At 39.2% G+C, this 20,758-nt stretch overlaps 1 protein-coding gene across 3 annotated transcripts in view; it reads right to left on the bottom strand.

Moving 5' to 3' along the window:
• Positions 1–20,758, bottom strand: part of SNX12 (sorting nexin 12) — an 85,266-nt gene that overhangs the window by 27,126 nt on the left and 37,382 nt on the right. The window lies entirely within an intron of this gene.

The following is a 20,758-nucleotide window of genomic DNA, read 5'->3' as shown; positions in this document are numbered from 1 at the left end:
GTGTGTGTGTGTTCAGTTGGCCAGTCATGTCCAACTCTTTGCAACCCGCCAGGCTCATCTGTCAGTAGGATTCTGCAGGCAAGAATACTGGAATGGGTTGCCATTTCCTATTCCAATTACACCTCATCTTAGTCTATTTGTCCAGGCTGCTATAACAAAATACCATAGCTTATAAATAACATAAATTTATTTCTTATAGTTCTAGAGACAGGGAGGGAAGTCCAAGATCAAAGTGCTGGCAGATTAAGTGTCTGGTAAGATCCCCTTCTCTTCATAGACAACTCTCTTTTCTCTGTGTCCTCACAAGGTGGAGTGGGTAAGGAATTTCTCTGAAGTCTTTTTTATAAAGGCACTAATCCTATTCATGAAGGCTCTGTCCTCACAACGTAATCATCTTCTAAATGCACTACCTTCTAACACCATCATAATGGGGGTTAGGTTTCAACATACAAACTTGGGGAAGAGGGTGGAACACAAACATTTAATCTATAGCAATGTCAGTAAGCAGGTAAGAATGATGATAACCAAATGTAATATAAGAACATTGTTTGGATCTTTATATGAACAAACCAACTGTTGGACAATCTTTTGAGATAACCTGAGAAATTTTATAATGAACTGGGTACTAGATACTATTAAGGAATTATTAATTTTGTAAGATAGCATAACCACAGCATAACTGTTATATAAGAAAATGTCTGTACTTTAGACATGCCTACTGAATATATATGGTGAAATAATATGATGCCTGGGGTTGGCTTTAAAAAAAATTTCAGCAAAGTTTAAAAAAGAACGAAAGGAAAAAAACAAGAAAGGAAAGAGAAAGGAAAAAAGAGATAGCTGAAACAAGATTGGCAAAATCTTGGTAATTATTGAATGTAGTTAATGGGTACATGAAGGTTCATTATATAATTCTCTTTACTTATAAGCATATTTGAAGACATTTATTTAAAGTCACAAATCTGACCATGTAACTTCCGAGTATAAAAAAAAGCTTCAGGAGTTCTCCAAGGTCCACAGAGATAAAGCTCAAATCTATAGCATGGTCTATAAAGCCCTCCATAATGCAGGTCCCAGCCTCATCTCCTACCACTCCCTAAATTACAGTAATTAAACCTATTTCACATCCCCATGCCTTTGCACCTGTTTCCTCTGTCCTCTGTTATCACACTTTTTCCTAAAACTTTCTGGCCTGAGGAGAGCAGGCTTTCTGTGCTTTCTGACTCCAGCACAAGTTTCCATGAAGCCTTTCTTGACCTCCAATATTCAATCTACTTTGGTTTGAACCTTCTTCTCCTATCACCTAATATCTATGTTCTTATCTGTAGCCTTAGAGTCTTTGCTCAGGTTCGAACTGTACCTAGGAACTGCTGTACCAAACCCTTCCACAGACCTCACTGGACTGTTTCCCACTGAGAGAGCTCAAAAGTCACTATCCTACAGCACAACATTTAAGGAGGCACTCACTCTCAGGGTCAAGCAAGTGTAGCATCAGCACTACAGGCATCTCATTTTGCTTCACCCTAGATCTGGCCCTAGTCCCACCTCACACCTAAGTCCAAACATTAAAGTCCTTCTATCTTTTATCACTCTGGTCTCAGGTGCACTCACATATACCTCATTAATTCCCTTCTGACAGTTGGCATATGGGAAAATGTGCCTCTCTCCATTTGTAAGTTGAAAATTTCCCCTGACTGTGGGCCCTGGTTGCCAAATACAAGGGAAGTGTTGGTGCTACACCAGTCACAGAAATGGAAATAGCTTAAATCCTTAGTGAAATTAAACATTAAACATAAGAACCAGCTTTTCAGCCAGAACCACCATCTTCCAGTAATTTGCCAAAATGACCAACACAAAGGGAAAGAGGAGGGGCACCCACTACATGTTCTCTAGGCCTTTTAGAAAACATGGAGTTGTTCCTTTGGCCACATACATGCGAATCTACAAGAAGGGTGATATTGTAGATATCAAGGGATTGGGTACTGTTCAAAACGGAATGCCCCACAAATATTACCATGGCAAAACTGGGAGAGTCTACAATGTTACCCAGCATGCTGTTGGCATCATTGTAAACAAACAAGGGCAAGATTCTTGCCAAGAGAATTAATGTGTGTATCAAGCATATTAAGCACTCTAAGAGCTGAGGTAGCTTCCTGAAACGTGTGAAGGAAAACGGTCAGAAAAAGAAGGAAGCCAAAGAGAAAGGGACTTTGGGTTCAGCTGAAGCGCCAGCCTGCTCCACCCAGAGAAGCATACTTCGTGAGGACCAATGGAACCCAAACTGTTGGAGCCCATTCCCGATGAATTTATGGCCTGATGGGTGTGAAAATAAAGACCTGGACTGTACAAATGTTTCTCTTAATTGAGTAGAGGTGTTGTGTTCAAATTCAGTGGGTGATGTCTTTTCAAATTTAGTGTTTTTTCTTCCTGAAAGATGATGCTCCATTTTTTAATAAACTGCCAGATATTATTTATAAAGTAAAAAATAAATAAATAAACATAAGAACCAGTGCCATCAAATTCTAAAAACTCTTGAAAATACTCCGCAGATTCCTTCAAAACACTGTAAGTATCTACCTATATCTTCTTCATCTAAGTGTATGCATGCCAAGTCACTTCAGTCATGTCCGACTCTTCAAGACCCTATGGACTCTAGCCCACCAGGTTTCTCTGTCCATGGGATTCCAAGCAAGAATACTGGAGTGGGTTGCCATGCCCACCAGGAAATCTTCCCCACCCAAGGATCAAACCCACGACTCTTAAGTCTCCTGCATTGGCAGGTGGGTTCTTCACTACTAGCACTGTCTTTCTCTCCAATACTCAAGTAAAACTTCAAAAACTCATCCAATTTTCATTTAATAACTAATATTACAAAAATATTTTCTATTTTTCATTGCTTATGTGTAATGCTTAATTTACCCAGTAGGCTTTTTATCTGCTACTCTGAAAACACAACCACTATTCTTAAATAGTTTCTCTGATAAAATTGTCCAAAACATCAAGTCACTAATTTTAAAAATGTTTAAAAATATAACCATAAAAGAATTAAATATTCATCCTGCCAATCATGTTCAAACTATGTTTCAGTATACCTAATAGACCTAGCCAGTCAGAGAAAATTCTTTACAAAAGATTTCTAGCTAACAGATGTAGAAAGAATGATAGAACTAGAAAAATCACCAGTTTGAAGCCTCTTATAAAATAATTGATTTAGACAATGATCATTGTGCATACATTCATTCTTAGTCGCTCAGTCATGTCTGGTTCTTTGTGACCCCATGGACTGTAGCCCACCAGGCTCCTCTGTCCATGGAATTTTCCAGGCAAGATACTGGAGTGGGTTGACATTTTCTACTCCAGATAATGATTATCACTGGATGCTAAAACTAATAGAAGACAAATAGGGAACTTTACAGTGGGGGGATCAAATGGTCACCAATCTGCAACCAGATACTAGAATAGCATGTGTGAAGGTTTTGATTCGAGAGGAAGAGAGCATGGGATTCTCAAGAATGGAAAAATGGGGTTTAGAATGACTGAGATAAAGAATTTGAGATAGAAAGTTTTGATAAAAGAAGCTGATACAGGAGCAAGATGTAGGATCTTGGAAGCTACTCAAAGAATTGTGGACTTTCTCTTACAGGGACTAGGAAACAACTGAAGAGTCATGTTTTAGAAAGTGTTCTCTGGCTGTAGTGTGGAGAATGCTTTGGGAGTAGGAAAGTGGGGGGAGGTAGATGAATTAAGAGATAGTTGCAATAGTGGAGGTGAAAGGTGATGGTGGCCTGGACCAGAATAGGAATAGGCAATAGGAAAATGGAGAGAAGTACATGGATTCAATAGATATTTAGCAAGTAGACCTAAAAGGATTTGGTGGTAGAATAACTAGAGGGAGGACAGTATGAAGGTTTCAGACTTGGGCCCCTGAACTAACAGCAGTGCCATTCTCTGAGATAAGGAACAGAAGAGGAGGAACAAGTTTTGACAGAAAAATTAAGAACAAGCTCACTATGGGAAATGGTGAATTTGAGATGCCTGACCACATAAGCAGATGGATACACTGGGTCTAAAACTCAGAAAAGAAGTCTGAGTTGAACATACGCTTGCATAAAGTGAATGTACAGTAAGCAACGGAAGCCATGGGAACAGATAAGAGAACCCCAATTAAAAAAAAAAAGAAAACAGAAGTTCCCTGATGGTCTAGTGGTTAGGATTCTGGGCTTTCACTGCCATGGCCTGGCTTCAGTTTCTAGTTGGGGAACTGAGATACCAAAAGCCATGCAGCCTGGCCAAAAAACAAAATAGAACAGCAAAGCATAACACATTCCCTGTAGCCCCATATCTTTAACCTTGTTATCTATGTCAGTTCAGTCAGTTCAGTCGCTCAGTCGTGTCCGACTCTGCGACCCCATGAATCGCAGCACGCCAGGCCTCCCTGTCCATCACTAACTCCCAGAGTTTACTCAAACTCATGCCCATCGAGTCGGTGATGCCATCCAGCCATCTCATCTTCTGTCGTCCCCTTCTCCTCCTGCCCCCAATCCCTCTCAGCATCAGGGTCTTTTCCAATGAGTCAACTCTTCGCATGAGGTGGCCAAAGTATTGGAGTTTCAGCTCCAACATCAGTCCTTCCAATGAACACCCATGACACCACTCCTTTAGGATGGACTGGTTGGATCTCCTTGCAGTCCAAGGGACTCTCAAGAGTCTTCTCCAACACCATAGTTCAAAACCATCAATTTTTTGGCACTCAGCTTTCTTCACAGTCCAACTCTCACATCCATACATGACCTATTATCTATGTAGTTTAAAGCAAATAAACCTCAGAAAAGGCTAAAGAAACAAAATATCATTCTTCTCCTTTCTAGGCTCCTTGCTGATAACCACCCTTCCACTTCTATGCACAGTTTTCTATCTCAGAGGACCAAGTTATAAGGCAGCTGAGTAAGTTAGGATTTTTTGCATTATTATATTTCATTTTCTTCTTTGATGGAAACTTGAAAGGCACCCTAGTCTCATTAAAAGAAAACTTAGAAGCTCTGTCTTAAGGTAGGTTAATTCTCTTAGAAGCATGCTTTCAGATAGCTGCTTTTATTCATTATATTTATTTATTTATTTATTTTGATGTCTCTGCTTTTTTTTTTATTTTTTATTTTTTTATTTTATTTTATTTTTATTAGTTGGAGGCCAATCACTTCACAACATTTCAGTGGGTTTTGTCATACATTGATATGAATCAGCCATGGATTTACACGTATTCCCCATCCTGATCCCCGCTCCCACCTCCCTCTCCACCCGATTCCTCTGGGTCTTCCCAGTGCACCAGGCCCGAGCACTTGTCTCATGCATCCCACCTGGGCTGGTGATCTGTTTCACCATAGATAGTATACATGCTGTTCTTCTGAAATATCCCACCCTCACATTCTCCCACAGAGATTTTAAGACAATGACCTTTCCCCATCCTTATTTGCAATTCTGAGAGCACCTTACAGAATAAGGCATATTTCCTCCTTTTTAATAAAGTGTGTAAGTACTTGTTGTCAAATTTAGCAGATTAAAGTAGAAGGGTACACTATTAGGAGGTTTTGACAGTCAGATTTTTGAAGCTTGAACTAGATGACCCTTAAAGTTCTTAGATTCAATAAAGATTCTATGATTAAAGTAGAATAGTCTTGGCTCCCTGAAACATTTTCCCTTGCCTCTGTCACCAAGGATGACACAGAACGAGCCAGACCAGGTCAGTTTTCACGCAAAAATAAGTTTGGACTATGTGAAAGGCCTCTATTTTACAAGAAATAAGCCTTCTTATGACCTTGAAGCACTGACCCTATGAAAACACCTAGAAATTGGACCTACTTTGTGTACTGTGACAGGTCTGTTAGCTCAGATCCTATATACAACAGTAACTGAAGGTAGATGAACAGCAGTAACCCTTATTTGACAGACTGATTTCAACAAGGGAGAAAAGTCTCCAGTCAGGCTGAAAAGAGTTGAGCTGCAAATTGCCCTTCTTGATATTTTTAAATAGTTAGTTGTATGACCACACCAACAGCATACTAAGCAAATCTGCAGATGATAGATGGAAAGAAATCTAATACAACCAGACGATATTTAGGATTCAAAATAAGCTTGACAAGCAGGAAAAATAGGCTAAATTTAACAAGGTCAAGAGAAAGAGATCAACTTATAGAGTGCATCTTGAGTCCTAAAACACAACTGTGCAAGTACCAAATGGATGAACACAGCAGCAGAGTTAGTCTTAGGAATTTCAACTACCTCAACATAAGTCAACAGAATGATTGAAATGATTATCAAAAAGAAAAAGAAAAAAAAAGGCAAAAGCCAAATAAATCTTGGCCTGCATGAGTAGTAGCAGAGGATCTAAAACAAAAAGTCATTGACTCCCTCCTCTGTAGTGAACAGAACATTGCTAGAAATAGTACATTTCATTCCAGATGCCAGTCTTCAAAGACAGATATTAGTGAACTGAAGTAAGAGCAGAACAGAATAACCAGAATGATGAGTGGATCTTAAAACTCTGTCATGAGAGAAAAGGGAACCCTCTTACACTGTTGGTGGGAATGCAAACTAGTATAGCCGTTATGGAGAACAGTGTGGAGATTTCTTAAAAAACTGGAATTAGAACTGCCATATGACCCAGCAATCCCACTTCTGGGCATACACACTGAGGAAACCAGATCTGAAAGAGACACGTGCACCCCAATGTTCATCGCAGCACTGTTTATAATAGCCAGGACATGGAAGCAACCTAGATGCCCATCAGCAGACGAATGGATAAGGAAGCTGTGGTACATATACACCATGGAATATTACTCAGCCATTAAAAAGAATTCATTTGAATCAGTTCTAATGAGATGGATGAAACTGGAGCCCATTATACAGAGTGAAGTAAGCCAGAAAGATAAAGACCAATACAGTATACTAACGCATATATATGGAATTTAGAAAGATGGTAACGATAACCCTATTTGCAAAACAGAAAAAGACACACAGATGTACAGAGCAGAATTTTGGACTCTGTGGGAGAAGGCGAAGGTGGGATGTTTCGAGAGAACAGCATCAAAACATGTATATTATGTATAGTGAAACAGATCACCAGCCCAGGTTGGATGCATGAGACAAGTGCTTGGGCCTGGTACACTGGGAAGACCCAGAGGAATCGGGTGGAGAGGGAGGTGGGAGGTGGGATCGGGATGGGGAATACATGTAAATCCATGGCTGATTCATGTCAATGTACGGCAAAAACCACTACAATATTGTAAAGTAATTAGCCTCCAACTAATAAAAATAAATGGAGGAAAAAAAAAACTCTGTCATGAGAATAGTGGCAGTAAAGGAATTGCAGAGGTTTAGCACAAAGACAAGACTTAGTAGAGGAAACCAATGACCACTGTTTTCAAATGTAGATGTCATCAAGTACCAAAGCTGCGCAACAATAGAAAAGACTGTCTCTGGAGCATATCCTCAAATAATGAAGTGTTCAAGCACAGACCTAGACAATCACTTTATGGGAATATTGAGAGAGATTCAAAAGCCTGGGATAATTCCTAGGTCCCTTTGCAAAAAAAGCCAAAAGCCATGATACTCCAGTAGTAATAAATATACCTAGTACAAGATCTTGGTTTCTAAATATCATTCCTCATTTAAGAGAGCCAAAGCTCCTGGAGAAATAGCTGGTCCCAGGGCGATAGCAGGTATATGATAAGCAAGTATATGATAAGCTTGAAATGCATATATATCATATAGCAAGTATATGATAAGCTTGAAATAGTCTTATTATCCCAGAAAGTAAGGAAGTGCTAAATATTGATGGGGATATGTAAACAGACACAGATATCAGCTTGAAAGGGCTCCTACTGCCCAAGTCTGGGCCAATTTAAGTATAAAACTGAATAATGACAGTAAAACATTACTGTTGTTGTTGTTCAGTCACTAAGTTGTGTCTGACTCTTTGCAACCCCAAGGCCTCCCTGTTCCACACATTATAACCCATGTTATAAAACATTATAACTCATGCAAAAAATAAGAACCCATGTATCCATACTGATAATCAATCTATCAATACATGGGGTAAAAGGAAAGCTCTTTGTTTCAGCAGAATGCCAACTAATGTGGAAATAAAGATATATTTAGAAAACCACTATTTTCCAAACTACATAGTAATGAGTAATTCAGGCAAGAATTATCAGTGAATGTTAAAAACTATTGGGTGAAAATTTGATGAGGAACAAGACATTTATACAGTCTCAAATTACCTCTCACAAATTGTATATTGATTACAAAGGAAAAAACAGTAAATTTACAGTGGAGAAGCCTGGCAGACTTCACTTTACCAAATAGCCAAACCTAGCATCAGTGATCATGGGACAGGCAAAAATCATGTGCTTCCTGTTGTAATGTATTGAGAGCAAATCACTTCTGCAATATTCCTATTAAAAATGCATAACCTGAAGTTAATCATTAGGAAGCATCAGACAAACCCAAACTAAGGGACATTGTACAAAATAACTGGCCTGAACTCTTCAAAATTGGCAACACAATGAAAGAAAAAAAGACAGGAACCATTTCAGATTAAAGAATAATAAAGTGACATGGCAAATGAATTCAATAAATAATATTGGCTTGTAGTCTGGACTGGGGGAAAATTGCTATTGAGGACGTTACTGAGACAAGAAGTAAAATCTGAATATAGATAGTGATAGTACTGCATTAATATCAATGCTAGTTTTTCTGACTTTGATCATTATGCTGTGATTTTGTAAGAGAATGTCTCGGCTCTTAAAAAAGGCATACTTAAGGATTTAGGAGAATAGGAAATTTATGTCTGAAAATTACTCAAGTGATTCAAAAAATTACAGAGAGATGATGATAGAATAAGAGAGCAAATGTGGCAACATGTCAAAAATTTATGAATCTGTGTAGACAGTATATGGAAATGCTTTGTGCTATTCTTCCAACTTTTAAGTTTGAAATTACTTCAAAGTGATAAGTTTGTTTTTAAGTTTTAAATGGTATTTTAAAATGGGAAAACTACACCAAATGTTCACTAAAGTTCTATTAAGACTAATAGCAGGAGCCAAATTTCAAAACCAAAGCTTTTAGCAAAAGAGATAATAACCTTTTTTAAAAATTGAAATATAGTTCATTTACAATATTGTATTTAATGTTTCAGTTCATCAGTCACTCAGTCGTGTCCGACTCTGCGACCCCATGAATCGCAGCACGCCAGGCCTCCCTGTCCATCACCAGCTCCCGAAATTTACTCAAACTCATGTCCATCAAGTCAGTGATGCCATCCAGCATCTCATCCTCTGTCATCCCCTTCTCCTCTTGCCCCCAATTCCTCCCAGCATCAGGATCTTTTCCAATGAGTCAACTCTTCGCATGAGGTGGCCAAAGTACTGGAGTTTCAGCTCCAGCATCAGTGCTATCAATGAACACCCAGGACTGATCTCCTTTAGGATGGACTGGTTGGATCTCCTTGCAGTCCAAGGGACTCTCAAGAGTCTTCTCCAACACCACTGTTCAAAAGCATCAATTTTTCGGCACTCAGCTTTTTTTATAGTCCAACTCTCACATCCATACATGACCACTGGAAAAACCATAGCCTTGACTAGACGGTCCTTTGTTGGCAAACTAATGTCTCTGATTTTTAATATGCTATCTAGGTTGGTCATAACTTTCCTTCCAAGGAGTAAGCGTCTTTTAATTGCATGGCTGCAGTCACCATCTGCAGTGATTTTGGAGCCCAAAAAAATAAAGTCTGACACTGTTTCCACTGTTTCCCCATCTATTTCCCATGAAGTGATGGGACCAGATGCCATAATCTTAGTTTTCTGAATGTTGAGCTTTAAGCCAACTTTTTCACTCTCCTCTTTCACTTTCATCAAGAGGCTTTTTAGTTCCTCTTCACTTTCTACCATAAGGGTGGTGTCATCTGCATATCTGAGGTTATTGATATTTCTCCCAGCAGTCTTGAGTCCAGCTTCTGCTTCTTCCAGCAGAGCGTTTCTCATGATGTACTCTGCATATAAGTTAAATAAGCAGGGTGACAATATCCAGCCTTGACGTACTGCTTTTCCTATTTGGAACCAGTCTGTTGGTCCATGTCCAGTTCTAACTGTTGCTTCCTGACCTGCATACAGGTTTCTCAGGAGGCAGGTCAGGTGGTCTGGTATTTCCATCTCTTTCAGGATTTTCCAGTTTATTGTGATCCACACAGTCAAAAGCTTTGGCATAGTCAATAAAGCAGAAATAGATGTTTTTCTGGAAATCTCTCGCTTTTTCAATGATCCATCGGATGTTGGCAATTTGATCTCTGGTTCCTCTGCCTTTTCTAAAACCAGCTTGAACATCTGGAAGTTCATGGTTCATGTATTGCTGAAGCCTGGCTTGGAGAATTTTGAGCATTACTTTACTAGCGTGTGAGATGAGTGCAATTATGCGGTAGTTTGAGCATTCTTTGGGATTGCCTTTCTTAGTGATTGGAATGAAAACTGACCTTTTCCAATCCTGTGGCCACTGCTGAGTTTTCCAAATTTGCTGGCATATTGAGTGCAGCACTTTCATAGCATCATCTTTCAGGATTTGAAATAGCTCAACTGGAATTCCATCACCTCCAGTAGCTTTGCATAGCAATTCAAAATTTTTACAGATTATGCTCCATTTATAGTGAATATCAAATTGGTTATATTCTCTGTGCTGTACAATATGTGCTGTACGTATGGCTTGTTTATTTTATTTTATTTTTTTTGCTTGTTTATTTTATATATAGTAGTTTCTATCTTTAATTCTGTAGCCCTCTCTTTCCCTTTCCCCTTTTGTCTCCCCAATGGTAACCACTAGATCTCTATATCTGTGAGTCTATTTTTGTTTCATTATATTCATTAATTTGTTTTGTTTTTAAGGTCTCACATATAACTGATAACATACAGTATTTGTCTTTCTATCTCTGATTTACTGAGCATAGTAGCCTTCTTTTACATGTAGCTGTCCAGTTTTCACAGCACCATTTACTGAAGAGATTGCTTTTTTGCCTCAGTGCAATCTCAAAAATGACAGACTGATCTCGGTTTGTTTCCAAGGCAAACTATTATATATCACAATAATCCAAGTCTATGTTCCAACCACTAATGCCAAAGAATCTGAAGTCGAATGGTTCTATGAAGACCTAAAAAACCTTTTAGAACTAACACCAAAAAATGGAAGTCCTTTTCATCATAGGGGACTGGAATACAAAAGTAGGAAGACAAGAGATAACTGGAGTAACAGGCAAGTTTGGCCTTGGAGCACAGAATGAAGCAGGGCAAAGGCTAACAGAATTCTCCCAAAATAACACACTGGTCATAGCAAACACCCTCTTCCAGCAACACAAGAGATGACTCTACATATGGACATCACCAGAAGGTCAACATAAACTCAGACTGATTATATTCTTTGCAGCCAAAGATGGAGAAGCTCTATACAGTCAGCAAAAACAAGACCAGGAGCTGACTGTGGCTCAGATTATCAGCTCCTTATTGAAAAATTCAGACTTAAATTGAAGAAAGGAGGGAAAACCACTGTGCCATTCAGGTATGACCTAAATAATATCCCTTACGACTATACAGTGGAAGCGACAAATAGATTCAAGGGATTAGATCTGATAGACAGAGTGCCTGAAGAACTATGGATGGAGGTTTGTAACACTGTACAGAAAGTAGTAATCAAAACCATCCCCAAGAAAAAGAAATGCAAAAATACAAAATGATTGTCTGAGGCAGTCTTACAAATAGCTGAAAAAAGAAGAGAATCTAAAGGCGAAGGAGAAAAGGAAAGATATACCCATCTGAATATAGAGTTCTAAAGAATAGCAAGGAGAGATAAGAAATCCTTCCTATGTGAATAATGCAAAGAAATAGAGGAAAACAATAGAATGGGAAAGACTAGAGATCTCTTCAAGAAAACTGGAGATACTGAGGGAACATTTCATGCAAAGATGGGCACAATAAAGGACAGAAATGGTATGGACCTAACAGAAGTGGAAGATATTAAGAAGAAGTGGCAAGAATTCACAGATGAACTATACAAAAAAAGATCTTAATGACCCAGATAACCATGATTGTGTTATCACTCACCAGACATCCTGGAGTGTGAGGTCAAGTGGGCCTTAGGAAGCATCACTATGAAAAAGCTAGTGGAGGTGATGGAATTCCAGATGAGCTATTTCAAATCCTAAAAGATACTGCTGTGAAAGTGCTGCACTCAATATGCCAGCAAATTTGGAAAACTCAGCAGTGACCTTGGAGTACAAAATGAAGATGGCAAAGGCTAACAGAGCCCAGTGATTTTTTGGGCTCCAAAATCACTGCAGGTGGTGACTGCAGCCATGAAATTAAAAGATGCTTGCTCCTTGGAAGAAAAGCTATGACAATACTAGACAGCATATTAAAAAGCAGAGACATTACTTTGCTGACAAAGGTTCATCTAGTCAAAGCTATGGTTTTTCCAGTAGTTATGTATGGATGTGAGAGTTGGACTAAAGAAAGGTGAGCACCGAAGAATTGATGCTTTTGAACTGTGGTATTGGCGAAGACTCTTGAGAGTCCCTTGGACTGCCAGGAGACCAAACCAATCCATCCTATAGGAAATCAGTCCTGAATATTCATTGGAAGGACTGATACTGAAGCTGAAACTCCAGTACTTTGGCCACCTGATGTGAAGAAGTGACTCATTAGAAAAGATCATGATGCTGGGAAAGACTGAAGGCAGGAGGAGAAGGGGACAACAAAGGATAAGATGGTTGAGTGGCATCATTGACTTGATGGACATGAGTTTGAGCAAGCTCCAGGAGTTGGTAATGGACAGGGAAGCCTGGCATGCTGCAGTCCATGGGGTTGTAAAGAGTCAGAAATGATTAAGCGACTAAACTGAACAGCCGTGGCCACAGGACTGGAAAAGGTCAGTTTTCATTCCAATCCCAAAGAAGGGCAATGCCAAAGAAGGTTCTAACTACTGCACAATTGAACTCATTTCACATGCTAACAACGTAATTCTCAAAATTCTTCAAGTTAGGCTTCAACAGTATGTGAACCGAGAACTTCCAGATGTACAAGCTGAATTTAGAAAAGGCGAGGAACTGGAGATCAAATTGCCAACATCCATTGGATCATAGAAAAAGCTAGAGAATTCCAGAAAAACATCTACTTCTGCTTCATTAGCTATGCTAAAGCCTTTGACTGTGTGGATCACAACAAACTGTGGAAAACTCTTAAAGAAATGGGACTACCCGACCAGCTTACCTGCTTCCTGAGAAACCTGTATGCAGGTCAAGAAGCAACAGTTAGAACCGGACATGGAACAACCGACTAGTTCCAAATTGGGAAAGGAGTACATCAAGGTTGTATATTGTCACCCTGTTTATTTAACTTATATACAGAGTACATCATGCAAAATGCCGGGCTGGATGAAGCACAAGCTGGAATAAAGATTGCTGGGAGAAATATCAATAATCTCAGATATGTAGATGACAACACCCTTAGGGCAGGAAGCAAAGAGGAACTAAAAAGCCTCTTATGAAGGTGAAAGAGGAGAGTAAAAAAGCTGGCTTAAAACTCAACATTCAAAAAACTATGATCATGGCATCCAGTTCCATCACTTCATGGCAAATAGATGGGGAAACAATGGAAACAGTGACTGACTTTATTTTCTTGGGCTCCAAAATCACTGCGGATCGTGACTGCAGCCATGAAATTAAAAAGATGCTTGCTCCTTGGAAGAAAAGCTATGACAAACCTAGACAGCATATTAAAAAGCAGAGACATTACTTTGCTAACAAAAGTCCATATAGTCAAAGCTATGATTTTCCAAGTAGTCATGTATGGATGTGAGGGTTGGACTATAAAGAAGGTTGAGTGCCAAAGAATTCATGCTTTTGAACTGTGAGGTTGAAAAAAAAAATGAACTGTGAGGTTGGAAAAGACTCTTGAGAGTCCCTTGGACAGCAAGGAGATCCAACCAGTCAATCCTAAAGGAAATCAATCCTGAATATTCATTGGTAGGACTGATGCTGAAGCTGAAGCTCCAATACTTTGACACCTGATGTGAAGAACTGACTCATTGGAAAAGACCCTGATGCTAAGAAAGATTGAAGGAAGGAGGAGAAGGGGACAACAGGATAAGATGATTAGATGGCATCACCAACTCGATGGACGTGAGTTTGAGCAAGCTCCGGGAGATAGTGAAGGACAGGGAAGACTTGGAGTGCTACAGTTCATGGATTTGCAAAGAGTCGGACATGACTGAGCGACTGAACAATATTTTTGCTTACCTTGTTGTAGATTAATTGACCATAAATGTATGAGTTTATTTCTGGGCTCTCTATTCTGTTCCATTGATCTAAGTGTCTATTTTTGTGGCAAGAAATCAGTGAGCATACTTCTGGCTCTGTTCTTTTACTCAAGATTGCTTTGGCTATTGGGGATCTTTTCTGATTTCCATCTAAGTTTTAGGATTATTTGTTTTAGTTTTGTGCAAAATGTCATGAGTATTCTAATAGCAATTGCATTAAATCTGTAGATTGCCTTGGGCAGTATGGTCATTTTTATTTATTTATTTATTATTTTTATTTATTTTTTAGTATGGTCATTTTTAAAAATACTTTTATTTATTTATTCTATTTTTGGTTGTGCTGGGTCTTCATTACTGTGCAGGCTTTTCTCTAGGTGTGGTGAGCAGGGGCTATTCTCTAGTTGTGTGAGGGCTTCTCATTGCAGTGGCTTCTCTTGTTGCAGAGCAGGGACTCTAGGGTGCACAGGTTTCAGTAGTTGCAGCATGTGGGCTCAGTAGTTGCAGCTCCCAAGCTCTAGAGTACTCAATAGTTGTGGCTGATAGGCTTAGTGGCTCCACAGCATATGGGATCTTCCTGGACCAGGGATCGAACCCATGCCTTCTGCATTGTCAAGAGGATTCTTTACGACTGAGCCATGGAAGCCCGGTATGACCATTTTAACAATGTTAATACTTCCAGGCCATGAACACGGGATATCTTTCCATTTCTTTGCATCATTTTCAATTCTCTTCATCAGTATTTTATAGTTTTCAGAGTATAGGTCTTTCAGTTCCTCTAAGTTTACTCCTAGATGTTTTATTATTTTTGATGCAATTTTAAGTAGGACTGTTTTCTTGCTTTCTCTTGCTGATAGTTCATTACAAATGTATATAAAAGCAACAGGTTTCTGTCTACTTATCTTGTATCCTGCAACTTTACTGAATTCATTGATTAGTTCTAATAGTTTTCTGATGGAGACTTTAGGGTCTTCTATATTTAGTATCATATCATCTGTGAATAGTGAGTTTTACTTCTTCCCTTCCAATTTAGATTCATTTTATCTCTTTGTCTTGTCTGATTGCTGTGGCTAGGACTTCCAATACTATGGTAAATACATGTAGTGAGAGTAGGCATCCTTGTCTTGTTCCTGATTTAAGAGAAAATGCTTTCAGCTTTTCATTATAGAGTATGGTGCTAGCTGTGGGTTTGTCATATATGGCCTTTATCATGTTGAGATTTGTTCTATTTCCACTTTGATGAGAGTTTTTATTATGAATGAATGTTGAATTTTGTCAAATGTTTTTTCTGCATCTAATGAGATGAGCATGTGATTTTTATCCTTCCTTTTGTTAGTGAGGTATATTACATTGATTTGCAAATGTTGAACGATCCTTGCATCCCTAGAATAGATCCCATTTGTTCATGTTGTATGATCCTTTTCATATATTGTTGAATTCAGTCTGCTAAGATTTTGTTGAGAATTTTTGTATCTATATTCATCAGAGATACTGGCCTGTAATCTCTTCTATTGTAGTGTTTTTGTCTGGTTTTGGTATCAGGGTAATGATGGCCTTGTAGAATGAATTTGGGAGTGTTCCCTCCTTTTCAACTTTTTGGAATCGTTTGAGAAGGATAGGATTCTTTATATGTTTGGTAGAACTCCCCTATGAAGCTCTCCAGTATTGGACTTGTGTTTTCTGGGAGTTATTTAAATCACTAACTGAACTTCCAGATGTTCAAGCTGGTTTTAGAAAAGGCAGAGGAACCAGAGATCAAATTGCCAACATCCGATGGATCATGGAAAAAGCAAGAGAGTTCCAGAAAAACATCTATTTCTGCTTTATTGACTACGCCAAAGCCTTTGACTGTGTGGATCACAATAAACTGTGGAAAATCCTGAAAGAGATGGGAATACCAGACCACCTGACCTGCTTCCTGAGAAACCTGTATGCAGGTCAGGAAGCAACAGTTAGAACTGGACATGGAACAACAGACTGGTTCTAAATAGGAAAAGCAGTACGTCAAGGCTGTATATTGTCACCCTGCTTATTTAACTTATATGCAGAGTACATCATGAGAAACGCTGGGCTGGAGGAAGCAGAAGCTGGACTCAAGACTGCTGGGAGAAATATCAATAACCTCAGATATGCAGATGACACCAGAAAGTGAAGAGGAACTAAAAAGCCTCTTGATGAAAGTGAAAGAGGAGAGTGAAAAAGTTGGCTTAAAGCTCAACATTCAGAAAACTAAGATCATGGCATTCGGTCCCATCACTTCATGGCAAATAGATGGGGAAACAGTGGAAACAGTGTCAGACTTTATTTTTTTGGGCTCCAAAATCACTGCAGATGGTGACTGCAGCCATGCAATTAAAAGACGCTTACTCCTTGGAAGGAAAGTTATGACCAAACTAGATAGCATATTGAAAAGCAGAGACTTTACTTTGTCAACAAAGGTCCGTCTGGTCAAGGCTATGGTTTTTCCAGTGGTCATGTATGGATGTGAGAGTTGGACTGTGAAGAAAGCTTAGTGCTGAAAAATTGATGCTTTTGAACAGTGGTGTTGGAGAAGACTCTTGAGAGTCCTTTGGACTGCAAGGAGATCCAACCAGTCCATCCTAAAGGAGATCAGTCCTGGGTGTTTATTGGTAGGACTGATGCTGAAGCTGAAACTCCAGTACTTTGGCCATCTGATGCAAAGAACTGACTCATTTAAAAAGACCCTGATGCTGGGAAAGATTGAGGGCAGGAGGAGAAGACGATGACAGAGGATGAGATGGTTGGATGGCATCACTGACTCAACGGACATGGGTTTGGGTGAACTCTGGGAGTTGGTGATGGACAGGGAGGCCTGGCGTGCTGCAATTCATGGGGTCGCAAAGAGTCGGACATGACTGAGCAACTGAACTGAACTGAATTCAGTTAGTACACTGTATACTCTCCTCAGCAACAGTAGCCCTTATCCTAGTGGGGAGCTGTGCTGGAGCGAGAGAGGCCATAATGGGTTCTTGGTGTGGGCCAGGGCACACATTGTGATACTGGTCAGAGTCCCAGGCAGTTTCTTTTTTTTTTTTTTTTTTCCCCAGGCAGTTTCTATCAGCTTCCTCTGCCATGTTTGAGAGTAAGCAAGTCTGTGCCTGCTCTTCAGGGGCACAGTCTTGGTTTCTTATAACTCTTTTAGTCTCATTAGTTTTCAAACCAGCTAAGAGTATTTGTCTTCCCAGTATTGGACCCCAATAAGTGGTTTGAGCCATTCACTCCCCAGGAAAGGTCTCCAAGTTCATACAATCTCTTCTGTGTTCTCTCTGAGGTGTGCAGGTTCTGATCAGATTTCTGCTTCTCCCTCTCTACCGAATTCATTTGGATCTTTCTTTACAGCCTTGGTTGCAGAAGAGTCTTTCTGTCTTTCTCAAGTTTGTTTTCAGTGAGAACTGCTCCACACGTAGATATATTTTTGATGTATTTATAGGGGTAGGTGAGATCAAGATCCTCATACTACACCATTTTGATCTCTTTCCCCAAAAGACAATAATCTTAGAGAAGTTTTACAAATCTTAGGACTTCCCTGGTGGTACAGTGGGTAAGAATCTGCCTGCCAATCCAGGGGACACAGGTTCAATCCCTGGTCCAGGAAGATTCCACATGCCGCAAAGCAACTAAGCCTGTGCTCCACAGCTACTGAGTCCATGCTCTAGAGTCCATGAGCCATTTACTACTGAGCCCCTGTGCCACAGCTACTGAAGCCTGCTCACTCTAGGGCCCATGAGCCACAACTACTGAAGCCCATGCTCCCTAGAGCCTGGAAGTCACAACTGCTGAGCCTGAGTGCTGCAACTACTAAAGCCCGTGCACCTAGAGCCTGTGCTCAACAAGAGAAGCCACAACAATGAGAAGCCCATACACTGCAACTAGAGAGTAGCCCCCACTCTCTGCAACTAGAGAAAGCCCATGAGCAGGAATGAAGATCCAGTGCAAACAAAACTATAAATAAATAAAGAATTTTTAAAAGAATTTTTATAAGTCTTGAAAAAGTTATTAAGAGACTAAAAATAATATTTTTGTAAAAGAAGGAAAATAGTCTTTTGTGTCACACAGGCCAGGATTCACATCCTTGCTCTGTCATTTATTTGCATGATCCCCTGGAGAAGGGATAGGCTACCCACTCCAGTATTCTTGGGCTTCCCTTGTGGTTCAGCTGGTAAAGAATCTGCCTGCAATGCAGGAGACCTGGGTTCAATCCCTGGGTGGAGAAGATCCCCTGGAGAAGGGAAAGGCTACCCACTCCAGTATTCTGGCCTGGAGAGTTCCACAAACTGTACAGTCCATGGGGTCACAAACAGTCAGACACAACTGAGCGACTTTCCCTTTCACTTTCAGGCAAGTTGCTTAGCTTTTCTCAGCTTCAATTTCTTCACGTTGTAAAGATAATACTACTTAGTTCTCTAGTTATACACACACACTCACTCCTCCCTAACTTACAAAGAGCTTTTACAAATCATTACAAATCAACAGGAAAATGATGAACACCCCAATAGAAAAATGGGCAAAAGATAAGAATTTATTAAAAATTATATATAGATAATCAATAAATACAGTTTGTGGAAAAAATGTTCAATCTCATCACTAGTCAATAAAACTGAAATATAATTTTTAATCTATGAGAGACTGGCAAGGAATAAAAACATTGATAAAATCCAGTGTTGATGAAAGTATGGGAAAATGTACTATTGGTAATAATGCAAACTGGTATAACATTTCTATGAAGCATTCAATAATATCCATTAAAAGTGACCTAGAAAGGTCTACACTGAAAACTATAAAACATTCCTATAAGAAAATTTTAAAGGCCTAAATAAATGGACATACCATGTTCTTAGATTGAAAGATGCAATATTGTTAAGGTGTCAAACCTCTCTAAATTCATCTATGCTGTTAAGTTGCTTCAGTCATGTCCGACTCTGTGTGATCCCATAGACGGCAGCCTGCCAGGCTCCTCCATCCATGGGATTTTCCAGGCAAGAGTACTGGAGTGGGTTGCCATTGCCTTCTCCAAAATTCATCTATAGACTCAATAAAATTGTCATCATAACCCCATCACGTTTTAAAATAGAAATTGGCAAGCTGATTTTTAAATGTACATGGAAATGCAAAGGATCTACAATATCCAAAGGAATTTCAAAAAAGATTAACAAAGTTGGTAGATCTATATTCCTGACTTTAAGACTTAATGCAAAGAAAGCTACAGTATTTGATAGACAAATAGGTCAGTGTAACAGAATAGAGAGTTCTATACATGCAAAGTAATTTGATTTTTGACAAAGCAATATTGAACTGGGGAAAGGAAAAGTCTTTCAACAAATGGTGCTGGAAAAATTGGATATCGATACAGAGAAAATAAACCTCGACCCCAATTCTACATCATTCATAAAAACTAACTGAATGTCAATTATACCTCAATAAAGCTGAAATTTTTAGAAAACCAATTGAAGATAGATTGTGGAACCAGTCATAAAATATAACTTTTAAAACTATAAAGTTTCTAGAAGAAAACTCAGGAAAGGATCTTTGAGACTTGAAGATAGACAAAGCTTTCTTAGAAAGAACACAGAAAGCAATAATCATATAAAAGAAAAAGCATAAGTTAGATTTCACCAAATTAAAAAAAGAAACCTGTTCATCAAAAATCACCACTAAGAAAATGAATGGCAAGTGACAGACTAGGAGAAGATATTTGTAAAACATATACCTGACAAAGAACTTGTAACCAGAGTACATAATGAACTTCTATCTTAGATATGTCAAAAGATATAGAATGTGTTGAAAGTCACAATCTAGGAGGAAGATAAATGCCATCATTGTTTATTGGATGGTCTGTGGTCACAGCAACCAGACCTGTATGTAGAACAAGAGGAGGTGCCTTCCCCACAGTCTTAACGGGAGCTAAAGGAACCACTTCCACAGGCTTGGCATGAGTATACTCGTTTTCCTACCTCCCTGCCAGCAATAGCTATAAAAACTTCATTTGTATGCATAGATACATGGAGTATATGGGAAATCTCTGCCCCTTCCCCTCAATTTTGTTGTGAACCTAAAAATCCCCCCCCCCAAAAGTCTTTATTAAAAAATACAGAAAAAAGAACTCATGCTTGGTCGCCAAGTCTTGCCCAACTCTTTGCAACCCATGGACTGTAGCCCACCAGGCTCCTCTGTCCATGGGATTCTCCAGGCAAGAATACTGGATTGGGTTGCCCAATTCAATAGTTTAAAAAGGCAAGCAATCCAGTTTGGAAAATGGAGAAAATATTTGAATAGACACCTCACAAAGAAAAATGTATAAATAGTCAATAAGCATGTAAAAAACTGCTTGACATCACTAGTCATCAGAGAAATGCATGTTAAAACTACAGTGGATGCTACTACACAGCAAAAT

Source organism: Dama dama, chromosome X (assembly GCF_033118175.1).
Source record: "Dama dama isolate Ldn47 chromosome X, ASM3311817v1, whole genome shotgun sequence".
NCBI lineage: Eukaryota > Metazoa > Chordata > Mammalia > Artiodactyla > Cervidae > Dama > Dama dama.
Note: the sequence above shows the minus strand (reverse complement) of the source record. Positions and strands in the feature narration are given on the sequence as shown.